General features: G+C 36.8%; 1 pseudogene; it reads right to left on the reverse strand.

Moving 5' to 3' along the window:
• Window positions 1-741: 741 nt before the first annotated feature.
• Window positions 742-4,194, reverse strand: LOC143671610 (DDB1- and CUL4-associated factor 8 pseudogene; annotated as a pseudogene).
• Between the last annotated feature and the right edge of the window lie 9,420 nt (window positions 4,195-13,614).

Consider the following 13,614-nt stretch of genomic DNA (forward strand, 5'->3'; position numbering starts at 1 on the left):
ATCAGGTTAGGAAACTATTTACTCATTTTTCTCCTCTTTTCCTTTTCTGCAAGTATGTGTGTGCAAGTGTAAGCATTCAGGTAAAAACCAATGTTGTACTTTACTTCCCAGCACCCAAAATTTAGATTAAATAAGGCTTAAAACAAAGTATTTTTAAAAAAGCAATTTAACTTCTGTAACAACCTGAAAGAATTTTGAGCAATGCACAGATGTCTAAATTTTTCTTCCAGTGATATCAAATTATCTGTAAGTATGAACAACTCTTTATTGCAACATAAAGTTATTCTTCAAAGTTAATTCTACTATATATTTTCAAATATTAGGAATCCTTCTATTCCTGCCTGACAATTTATAGGAAGGAGACAGTTTCCCAGGTGGACTCCTTCAAAGTTCTCAGACATGAAACTTTAAGAAAATTGAAAGTGCAAAGTCACCAACATCATATAATTAAATTTAATTTACTTCTTACCAGCTTCAGTGTGCTCAAAGTAATCTATACCATTAACTCAAGGAGGCAGAAAATGTGGCGAGCACCAAGTTATTTATTCCAAGAGGATGAATTATCAGGTTAGGAAACTATTTACTCATTTTTCTCCTCTTTTCCTTTTCTGCAAGTATGTGTGTGCAAGTGTAAGCATTCAGGTAAAAACCAATGTTGTACGTTACTTCCCAGCACCCAAAATTTAGATTAAATAAGGCTTAAAACAAAGTATTTTTAAAAAAGCAATTTGACTTCTGTAACAACCTGAAAGAATTTTGAGCAATGCACAGATGTCTAAATTTTTCTTCCAGTGATATCAAATTATCTGTAAGTATGAACAACTCTTTATTGCAACATAAAGTTATTCTTCAAAGTTAATTCTACTATATATTTTCAAATATTAGGAATCCTTCTATTCCTGCCTGACAATTTATAGGAAGGAGACAGTTTCCCAGGTGGACTCCTTCAAAGTTCTCAGACATGAAACTTTAAGAAAATTGAAAGTGCAAAGTCACCAACATCATATAATTAAATTTAATTTACTTCTTACCAGCTTCAGTGTGCTCAAAGTAATCTATACCATTAACTCAAGGAGGCAGAAAATGTGGCGAGCACCAAGTTATTTATTCCAAGAGGATGAATTATCAGGTTAGGAAACTATTTACTCATTTTTCTCCTCTTTTCCTTTTCTGCAAGTATGTGTGTGCAAGTGTAAGCATTCAGGTAAAAACCAATGTTGTACTTTACTTCCCAGCACCCAAAATTTAGATTAAATAAGGCTTAAAACAAAGTATTTTTAAAAAAGCAATTTAACTTCTGTAACAACCTGAAAGAATTTTGAGCAATGCACAGATGTCTAAATTTTTCTTCCAGTGATATCAAATTATCTGTAAGTATGAACAACTCTTTATTGCAACATTAAGTTATTCTTCAAAGTTAATTCTACTATATATTTTCAAATATTAGGAATCCTTCTATTCCTGCCTGACAATTTATAGGAAGGAGACAGTTTCCCAGGTGGACTCCTTCAAAGTTCTCAGACATGAAACTTTAAGAAAATTGAAAGTGCAAAGTCACCAACATCATATAATTAAATTTAATTTACTTCTTACCAGCTTCAGGTGCTCAAAGTAATCTATACCATTAACTCAAGGAGGCAGAAAATGTGGCGAGCACCAAGTTATTTATTCCAAGAGGATGAATTATCAGGTTAGGAAACTATTTACTCATTTTTCTCCTCTTTTCCTTTTCTGCAAGTATGTGTGTGCAAGTGTAAGCATTCAGGTAAAAACCAATGTTGTACTTTACTTCTATAACATAAATACATTTCTGAACAAATGAAGAACTTATCTTTAGAATACATTGGTGATAGTTTCCAGAGCACGAGAAATGAAAAGATATATCCAATAAAGCTATTAATTTTTTCACCAGAATTAAGAACTTTAGAAGTCAACCATAAGGAAACAGTCAACAGAAAAGAGGCATAAATAAACAGCTTAACATTCAAGTAGATTAAGAGGTTTAAAAAAAAGTGAGGAAATGAAACTAATTCAGAGGAAAAGAATGAGGGAGGAAGAATGTAAGAAAGGTAGGAAAGAAGGAAAGAAGATAGGGAGGAAGAAAAGGAAAGTGATGATTTTTAATTATCTTTTGGAAAACAATGCAAAAGGTAAAACTCTATTCAAACTGAATTTTAAAGTCCACACTATTAGATGACATCTAGCTGGACTAGGTATGAGACCTTCAAGACGGCAAGCACTGCATTGGGTCTTGGCTATCTCCCTCTTCAGATGCATCTGAGGTGCTGGAAGACTCATCCGAATCTGCATTTCCGACCTCAATTCCAGAAGCTCCCTGGCGCCTGTGATGACCTCCCTCTGTCAGGTGACGCATGAGGAACCAGAGCATGTAGCTGTCAAACAAGTCAGTGTAGCGCAAGCTCTCTTCATCTCGTTCCTTCTTATTCTTCTTAATCACATCCTTTAATCCAGTAAGATCAGCAGAAGACTCAATTCCAGGTGCCCAGATCTTGATATCTTGGTCTAGGCCACTAGTTGCCATCACAGGTAGGGAAGGGTGGACATCAAGACAGTTTATCGTACCTCCCCCGTCCCCTTCCATGAACTGAATGATCTGGCAGGAAGATTTCTCCCAGAAGAAGATGTGCCCACAATCGCTACCACTTATCACAAACTCACTCCTGGGGCCATAAAAGTTGACTCCTTTAACTGTGGCATTATTCCTGTGCCCTTTATATCTTTTAACATACTGCGATCCTTCAGGGTCACAGGAGTTGAAGAGATAAATATCTTCATCATTGTAACTGACCAAGAGCTCTGTGCCATCGTGGCTATACACAAGGCAGGTGATACTAGCTATGGAATCACAGTTCACCAGATGATGAGGACAGAATTTCTTGAGTACTCCATCGTTCTCTTTCTCATCAATTTTCCTCTGGTCATAAATCCTTACAAACTGATCTTGTCCACCTACTGCAAACTGGTGGATATTGGCAGGATTCACATATATTGTATACAGTCCCACTTTTCTCTCCTTTTCTTTTGTAACCACCACTTGTGAAGCTGCTCTGCGTTGTCTGAGGTCAATGGCGAAGACAACTGCATCTTCACCTGATGTTAGGAACTGAAAGGGGGAGTCTGGCACCAGGGCCAAGTTGTGGGAGGCTCCCCTGTGTTGAGCCACACGCTTGGTACTGCTGAGTGGCATGGCAAACAGCTCTGCTATCCGGACCTGCCCATCACGGGCACATGTCGCCAGGATGGAATCACCACAGTTAGGAAGGAACTTAGCCTGAAAGATATTACTTTTGTGGCCACTATCAAAGTCCAGTACTGGCTGCTGCCATATCCAGTCCCACACTTTCACTGTTTGGTCATCACTGCCACTGGCCAGCCATGTACCACGCTGGTTAAAGTGCACAGAATTGACACAACCGGTATGGCCCTCAAGCCCATACTGCAGGCACAAACGCTGCACAAAGACTCTTGCCCCACAGGCCTCATATACAAAGCGGGCACTTGAACCCAGCTGCCGCTCTCTCAGGGCACTGACGATTTGCCAGCGAGGTCGAGGAAGGGTCGATGTCTCTGAGGACACCCAATCCTCCAGGGCCTGATCCTCATCTGATAAAAACGAATCACGGCTGGCTTCACTGCATTCTACAGGCACCTGAGGCTCTTCTTCTTCCTCCATCTCCTCCTCGCCCTCCTCCCCCTCCTCCCCCACCATCTCTTCTCCTTCCTTTGCACAGTAACGGACACGGTTTTCATTACTGATGGAGAAATTATCAGTGTCCTCCTTGCTGTCAAAGTTGGGATCACCACTTGCTCCTTCTGGGACTGTGCCTTGTTTTGGGGAGCTAGCTTGTTTGGGGCCACCACCATCCCCGAAACCACCACCATCTCCGATCAGTGTCATACTCAATTCTGAGGCCTCCATTTCAATGTCTGAGGCTGTATCCCACCCAGGCTGGGCTCCAGACCTCTCCTGTGGGATGCTGGACTGGCTTCCACTCGCTACATCTGATGGACCATCGGTGCTGCTCCTTCTGAGCGACATCCTGAATGATGTTTGTTGTAGCCGGTCTGAACTGGGGAAAAGCTGGGCCCTAGTAGTCACCGGAAGGCGTCAGGCCCACGCTGACCGATTACCAGCCAGAGGAGAGGACGCTAAGTCTACTGGGAAGACCCAAACGCCGTAGTCCAAAGGTTAAAGGAAACGTACGGGGGAAACCGTTATTAGTACGGAAGCCGATGAGGCTCAGAAAGCTTCTTCCTAGACCACAACGCTCAGTATCTCATCTCGCGATAGTTCCAGCCTAGTCCCTTCCCTTTTCTGCTACCCTGTACTGTCAGCGGCTATGTGTACTTTTCTTTCAAAGCCAGAAACATATTGCCCTTGGAAAACATTCTCATCAGAAAACCATATGTAAAAGTGATCCTTCTTTAAGTAAAACAATTTTCATAAGCCTCTCTGCTTTGCTAAAAGATAATGTATAGTATGAAATGAAGTAATAACCAAAAGCAATGGAAGGCTAGCTAAAATCCTCACAGCTAATGACTTCCTGACATACAAAAGATACCTTCAGGAAATCAAACAGCTTCAAGGAAACCTTTAGAGCTCTAGTTAGTAGAATTGAATATGAGGTTGCCAAGTAAAACACAGAGCACCCAGTTAATTGAATTTCAGATAAACGACAAATATTCTTTTAGTATGAATTTGTTCCAAATATTGCGTGAGACATACTAAGTAAATAGTCATTGTTTATCTGGAATTCAAATTTAACCGAGCATCCTGTATTTTTGTTAAATATGACATGTTATATTAGTGCAAAGAGGAAGTTAGTCCCTCAATGCAATCAAGACCGGAATCGACTGGTAAATTTAAAGTAGACATTAAAATGAGTAACTACCATGTTGAGACGGAAGTCTAACGTTCTTCTCCCCCCCCCCCACACACACAGAGGTTCTATATATTTATTTGGAAAATATGAGGAAAAATTATCCTGTGATATATTTAAAACTATCAAGATATTTTATATATCTCCCATAGGTATGTTGGGGGCATCTTAGCGACCTTGAAGAAAAGAAAACAGTTCTACAGAGACAGCTAAATGGCATTGCTGTGTTGATTTCAGAGGCTTCTCTGAAAAGATTATCTATGATGATGTCAGTAAATTTTCTAAGGGCTACAATAACTTATGTCTAAGAATGCCAGAATGAAGAAAACAAGATTTCTTTCAGAGTAATTGCAAGATCAATGCAAAATTGACAAAACAGAAGCATAACATCTTTTAAAGAGGGAGAACTGTTCTAAGGCTAATAGTAAATAGACTGTGTCAGATTAAATATACATAGCTTACAAATGATTGAAATAAAAATAACATACACGGAAATTCGACAGGCAAGTTCCACTGAACTTTCAAGGAACACATAATTTCATTTTCATTCAAATTTTTTTAGAGCCTGGAAAACAAAGATATGCTCACAAATTATTTTATGAGATTAGTATAAACTTGGTAAAAACAAAAACAGAACCAAATAGAAAGAAGCAAACAAAAAAGACGATGAAAGAAATGAAAATTCCAGAAAAATGTTCTCATAAACTAAAAAGTAGAACTCTTAAACTAAGTATATGGAAAAAATATATATATCATGGTCATGTTAAATTTCTTTGAAAAATATATGCACAGTTATCATTAACAAAGCTACTAATGCAATAAAATAAGTTAAATGAGAAAAAAATATGATCTTACAATGGTAATTTTCACATATCTAATACCTGGAAAGGATCATTTTTTAGCACCTCTTCCTCTATATGACAAAATTAGTTTCAGTAATAATCATGAAATGAAAATATTAATAACGGTCATAAAGGAAGTACAGAGAGGAAAACAAATATTGGACTTCATGTATATAATCATGTAAGTAAAACAATATAATAAAGAAAATAAGAAAATAAATACTACGAGGCCAAAAGAAATAGATGAATAGTTTTTATATTTTGATAAAAGGGATAATATGTATACTAATATTTTGTTCTATCTTAGTAGTAAATGGTAACATTACATTTATGTTTTCAAGCCTTAACTTTTGCTAATTGGTCAATGACTTTGTCACAATTGGATTTCATATACTCAGATTCAATAGAAAGTTTATCAGCTTTGTTCAATAGAGAATATAGCCGAATTTGCTCATAGTTGATAAAACACTTTTAAATTAATTTTAATTTTAAAAATTTTATTTTATTATTCGAAGTAACAGATATAAAAATCATTAGGGAAAGTTTTAAACATAAAGATAGATTTGGGAGATTCATAAACCTCCCTTTTCATCAGAAATTGTAATACTTTTCCTCTTTCTTTCTCTGAGATGGAAGCTAGTGGTTTTCAAATGTCTGCACAATAAAAAAAAAATTAAATACAAATAAAAACTACAAGTATCCACGCAGAATAACAGAACTGAGTTCTGCCTGTTATTGTTTACATAGGAGTATGAAATAGCACAGGTGTTGGATTCACAAAATACATTAAAAATTAAGGTTAATCATTCCAAATCATTATGAACTCACACTGGAAACAAATGCACATGGCTGAGTGGCATGTTTTATGTTGCCAGTGACATTACTAGGAGTTCTCTGAATTAATCTCAAAAGGATATATTGTTTAGTAAAGGACATGTAATATCAATAGGCTGATGTGAAGCTTACATATATGTTTTTAAGTCTCAATAGTAGTCATAGCAAATATTTAGAAGTTAGACAAATTACTTATTGTGGAGGCATTTTTATCACGGACAATGTTTATCATGCTGGCACATAGAGATAATAAAATCAGACTGTGTTTTTTTGTCAGTTTTAATATTGTTATTAAGTATTCTACAGACAGTACAGGCATACCTCAGAGACATTGTGGGCTAAGTTCCGGGACCACAACAAAAAAGCAATTATCACAATAAAGCAAGTCACGCGAACAGTTTGGTTTCCCAGGGCAAATAAAAATTATGTTTACACTCTACCATAGTCTATTAAGTACGTAATAGCATTATGTTTACAAAAAAAATGTGCATACCTTAATTTAAAAATACTTTGTTGTTAAAAAAAAAAACTCACCTGAGCCTTTGGTAAGTTGTAATCTTTTTACTGGTGAAGGGTCTTGCCTCGATGTTGATATTGATGTTGATGCCTGCTAACTAATTAGGGTGGTGGCTGCTGAAGGTCAAAGGTGATGGCTGTGGCAATTTGTTATAATAAGACTACAATGAAGTTTGCCTCACTGATCAATTCTGTAGCATGTGATGCTGTTTGATAGCATTTTACACACAGTAGAACCTCTTTCAAAATTAGAGTCAATCCTCTCGAACCCTGTCATTGCTTTACCAGTTACGTTTATGTCATATTCTAAATCCTTTGTTGTCATCTCGACAATGATCACAGCATCTTCACCAGGAGTAGATTCCATCTCAAGAAGCCAATTTCTTTGCTCATTGATAAGAAGCAACTCCATGCCCACTAAAATTTTCTCATGAGACTGCAGTTACTTCCTCTCCTGAAGTCTTGAACCCCTCAAAGCCATCCAAGAGGGTTGGAATCAACTTGTTCCAAACTCCTGTGAATGGCGATATTTTGACCTTCTCCCATGAATCACCAATGTTCTTCATGACATCTAGATTGGCAAATCTTTTCCAGAAGATTTTCAATTTATTTTGCCAAGATCCATTAGAGGAATTACTATCTATGGCAGTTACAGCCTTATGAAATGTATTTCTTAAATAATAAGACTGGAAAGTCGAAATGACTCTTTGATCCATGGGTTGAATGGATGCTGTGTTAATAGGAATAAAAACGACATTAATCTCATATATATATTCATCAGAGCTCTCGTGTGACCAGGTGCATTGTTACTGAGCAGTAATATTTTAAAAAGAATCTCTCTGTCTGAGTAGTAGGCCTCAACAGTGTGCATAAGATAGTCAATAAACTATGTTTTAAATAAATGTGCTGTCATCCAGGCTTAGTTGTACCATTTATAGAGCACAGGCAGAGTAGACTTGGCATAATTCTTTAGGGCCCTAAAATTTTCAGAATGGCAAATGAGCATTGGCTTCAACTTAAAGTCATCAGCTGCATTAGCCCTAATAAGAGAGTCAGCCTATCCTTTGAAGTTTGAAACCAGACATTAAATTCTCCCCTCTAGCTGTGAAAGCCCTAAATGGCATCTTCTTCCCATAGAAGGCTGTGTTGCCTACACTGAAAATCTGTTTAAAAATTAAGGACATGAGGGGGAAGATGGAGAGGGCAAATGCAGCATGGTTAGTGGATTGGAGACCCCCATGGTGTCAACATTTGCCATGATCAGCAAGCTTGCTCAACTAGAGAGGAATTCATTTATGCTTTACTTCCTTATAGACACTCAGTATATAAGAAACTTAAGAAGACAGGGTGACCCCAAACGCTATCATCTGTACCCAAGCTATTAAAGCAAAAGTAATTTGATTAAGTGATTAAAATAACTCACTCTAAGACATGGCTGACTGATAAGCTTAATTTTCCCAGAGGCCATTTCCTTAATCTCAGAGGAACTTCCTACTCTGAGGGAGACATTTTTTTAGAAGAAACCTTCCAGTGCTATTTGAATATCCTGGGATATTACCATAATTACTCCTGCAGACCAGCAATATGGCAGTCTGATTCTGAAATTTACAATAAAAAAAAAAAAAATGAGGCCCTAACTTGATTGCCTCAGTGGGTTGGGGATTCAAGAGACAATCAGTTCTAAAATGCTATGTTATCTCCCTCACATAATGGGCTTGTTTCATTTTCTACCCTCATGGAAATAACACCCCAGTGAGGAAGATAGACTCTAAAACAGTAATGATCATGAAGTGAGATACATGCTAAGGTTGTTAGAAAATCCCCTGGGAAGATTTCATAAGATGTTGCAGAACTTAGGTTTAAATGTGCTTCCTAGACAAGGTGGGAACCAGGTGGACGTTATCACATGGATTGTGACAGGAGGGAGGAGAGAGCATGACATTTTCTGGAAAATGGACTCAATATAGTTGGAACCAGTGTAAGTATAAGCAGCAGTAAGAAACAAGGGCAGCCAGTATCTGGGAATGCTTTATTGCAGTAGGGCTCAAACTTCTGGGGCTGAGGACCCTTTTATAGTCTTAAAAATTATTGAGACTCCTGAAGAGCTCTATTTGTGTGAATGTATCTATTGATATTTTCCATATTAGAAATTAAAGCTGATAAGTATTTCTTAATTAATTTATCTAAAACAAGGATAATAAATTCATTACATGTTAATATAAGTAATACATTTTTATGAAATATTATTTTTCCCAAGCAAAATTAATTTAATGAGCTGATGGGCATAGTTTCACATTTTTGCTTTTTTATAGTTTCTGGTTTATATAGAAGACATCTGGATTCTCATATCTGCTTCTTCATGCAATCTGTTGCAATATCACACATTATGCAGTGTCTAGAAAACCCAACTATATACTTGTGAGAGAATGCTAGTGAAAAAAGCAAATAACATTTTAGGATTTTTATGAAAATAATTTTGACCATTTGACTAAAGGTCAACTGACACTCTCCAAGTGTCCTCATATCACAATTTGAGTACTGCTGATTTATTGTAAAGGCATGTAGAGGAGAAAATGGATTAAATCCAGTTGGTGATAAATAGCAATTTCAATAATTTAAGCAAGGGGTGACATGATCGGATTTGCATTTTAGAAATGATTGCTCTCAGAATAGGTAATAAATTAGAAAGACTAGATAATTGAAAACTGATTACATTTTAACAATTTCTCACATTCTATGTGGAAGAGCTGGTTTTAAAACACATGTATAATCCTGGTGGTACTCCCTTGTTCCCTCTACTCAAGAGTACGTTGAAAGCAGGTACAACTTTGTATTTTGGCATAGGGTAGGCTAAAGATATGTTGAAAAAAATGAAAACCAACTAAATGACTATCAAAATATTGCAGATAAATGATGACTTGGCCTTAAACCCACCCAATGTAATGGCAACAAAGATGAAGTAATTTCTAACTTATTGGATAAGGGCTGTGAAGGAAAGGCAAGGAGCTCCATCATGACAGCTGTGAAGGAAAGGCAAGGAGCCCCATCAAGACAGCCACCTACTTTGTATGACCCTAATTCAGGGAATGCAGGAGGGACAGAATGGGTGGAGTTTGAAGGGGTCACTGTTGGTTTCATTTCAAACATAGTGAATTTCAGGTGCTTGTGGGACTTGAGCCTCTCTTAGCACCTTAGGCTATTGTTGTTTTTGTTTTGTTTTGTTTTTTCTGCATGGGCAGGCACTGGGAATCGAACCCGGGTCTCCAGCATGGCAAGTGAGAACTCTGCCACTGACCCACCGTTGCACCGCCCTCCTTCGGCTATTTTAAAGTTATATAAGTGTCTTATCTAATTAAGTAAAGACCACAGTATATTCTAGTATTTGCTTTCAATATTTTAGTATCTGTTTTAGTGTTTCTTTTTAATGTCTTGGTATTTTAAATATTTAATCAGAATTCTTGGGTTTTTGCTTTTAAAATTTCCAGTTATATTAGTGGGTATATATTTCTGCTAAACCAGTGGGAATTTGGCTACTAGACAGTAGACTCTATTTTGTTTTCAAATTCACTATAATGTACTTCTAAGTTCCATCCAGAATGTGGGAACCTGAAATTCCCCTAAAAACTGTGTGAAGGAAACTTCCATCCCAACTCTTAATATGTATGTGTGGTAGAAAATAGGAAAAAGAGCATTTGTCTTACCGTTCTCAGAAACTAACCACATCTCCTGTACCTGACCTATGTCTAAAGACCTCACTAGGGTTGATGATGCGTTAAAAAGAATGGCTATCAACAAGCACAGATTTTAGTAATTCACAATCAACTACATAGGCATTAGGTGATTCAAAATAAAGATGCATTGGGAGGGTGATGGTGGTGCAATGCCAGAGTTCTTGCCTGCCATGCCGGAGACCTGGGTTCAATTCCCGGTGCCTGCCCATGCAAAATAATAATAATAATAAAGTAAAGATGCATTATGCAAACAGGGTGGTTTGAACGCAACAAAACTACCTGGCTTCAAGTTTCAAGAGGTTAGCCTCAATAGACAGAAAGGAACATATTAGACATTAAAGAGTTTCAGTTATTGTGTACTTTATTACCAAACAGTTTTTGATCTGGTCAGAGTTGCTGTTTTATCCAGTACTTTTCTATTGAGTACCATCTTGGTCTTTACATTTTGTTTCCAATCTACCCTGGAAGCCTAATGGTTCCCATTCTAGGAGGACATGAATCACGTTAAAGTTAGGAAGTGAAGCATCTGCATAGGTTGAAAATATCAGTCATCTCATTATAATTAATCTATTTGTCTTTCTTTTATTTATGCTGAAAAATGTGCAATGTCCCAAAGAATTAATGAGTACCACCTGTCTTAAAAGCTGAGATGAGTCCCCTAACTCTAATTATTTTTCACTACTTCAAATAAAAAATTGTGTTTGTAAAAGTTTGAGCACTTGGTGTATATCGTATATTTATAATGGCTGCATAATTCAATGAGTTCCAGAAATTATACCATTCAAGAAAAAGAAAAACTAAATTTTGAAAAACATTGTTCTAGTTTGCTAGCTGCTGGAATGCAATATACCAGAAATGGAATGGCTTTTAAGAAGGGGAATTTAATGAGCTGCTAGTCTACAGTTCTAAGGCTGAGAAAATGTCCTAAACAAAACAAGTCTATAGAAATGTCCAATCAAAGGCATCCAAGGAAAGATACCTTGGTTCAAGAAGGCCAGTGAAGTTCAGGATTTCTCTCTCATCTGGAAGGGCACGTGGCGAACACAGCGTCATCTGCTAGCTTCTTTTCCTGGCTTCCTGTTTCATGAAGCTCCCTGGGAGGCATTTTCCTTCTTCATCTCTAAAGGTCGCTGGCTGGTGGACTCTGTTTCTTGTGGTTATGTCATTCTGCTCTGCTCTCTCTGAATCACTTCATTCTCCAAAATATTTCCTCTTTTATAGGACTCCAGAAACTTATCAAGACCCACCCAAATGGGTGGAGACATGTCATCACCTAATCCAGGTTAGCAACCACTCTTGATTGGGTTACATCTCCAGGGAGATGATCTAATTACAGATTCAAACATACAGTATTGAATAAGAATTATTCTGCCTTTATGAGATGGAATTTTAATTTTCTAGTGTCCATACATCCTTTCAAACCAGCACAACCATCTATTTTTTTCTTATCAATTATTAACTGTGCATTTGACAAAGAACATATTGAACTTAGAAAACTGGATATTCATGCATCTTAATCAGTAGAGATATTTATACAATTTAAATGAAAAGCAGAATATTATTTCTTAGCATCTGTAAGATAGGCATTCATAATGTATGAAATACAACTCTAAAACTAAAATACAAAAATATCCTTGTGCAATCTATTTTGCCCTGGCCCTCAAATAAAGAAACATTAGTTCTAAATGTAACCAAAGCACATTTTAGTAAACATATTATTGGGAGTAGTACCACTGTATCTTGCTCCTCTCATTTCCACATGGGAGGGAATTTCTGCTCTTCTCCATTTGTGGAATACTTCTGGTCTCTCCACCGTTACTGTAGCAGAGATATATCAGACTCTGAAATGTGTTAGACCACATTTCCTAACTGGGCAGAGTCACTGCTCATATGTGACACATCCTCTTGTTCTCTTGCCACTCTTTGGCCTCAATGCATGGTGACCATCCTTGAGCATTCTCTCAACATGCCAGAAGCATATTGGCCAGTGCCCAGGGTCTGTCTCTAGTAAAGTGCTGGCCATCGTTCTTGCTGGTGCTCTCTTTCACTTCTGAATCTGTGTTATCAGCTGGTCTTAGAATCCTTGTTCATGTGCTGTTTGGATACATAGACTCATTGCTCTGTAGGTCTCATGAACTGCCTGCTTATATATATATATATTTCTTTCATCTTTCTCTCTCCTGTCCCCAAATATTCTGTTCCAAGATTTAGATTTGAGGTGAAAATCAAGGTGATCCCCCACTTTGACGTCAGACCTTCCTGATGTTTTCCAGTCCAACTTTAATGGAGAATATCGTTTTTAGGAAGGTCATAAAATGTTTTAAAATATTAATGAGTCCACTTGAGAGTTTTAGACATACATGTATGAAATAAAGACTGGTTTTAAAAATCTTTAAATATAGCTCTATTCTTATTCTTTAAAAATAAATTTAATTTTTAAGAATAGAAGCTATATTATTAACACTAAGTCTGTAAATGTAGATTCTTATTAAAGTTAAGTAGTGCTATTTTAGTAAAATACAAGCTGAAGCTATGAAGCCACATGACTGATTTTATTATCTGACATCTAAATAAACCCTGTCAATTTCAAAAGTGTGACTACAAATATAATGTGAGTAACGTCAGAATCTTGGAATAAATGCATAGCTTTCCACAGTGATGGTTTTGGACGTTAGGATTCATTTGGATCAGAAAAATTTTAGTGAACTCATTAACTAAATATTAGTACACATGGAACCTTCGTTTTAGTTCCACCATTTACATCCCAAGGGGATATGACTTAAAGTAGAA

Source organism: Tamandua tetradactyla, chromosome X, assembly GCF_023851605.1.
Source record: "Tamandua tetradactyla isolate mTamTet1 chromosome X, mTamTet1.pri, whole genome shotgun sequence".
Classification (NCBI taxonomy): domain Eukaryota; kingdom Metazoa; phylum Chordata; class Mammalia; order Pilosa; family Myrmecophagidae; genus Tamandua; species Tamandua tetradactyla.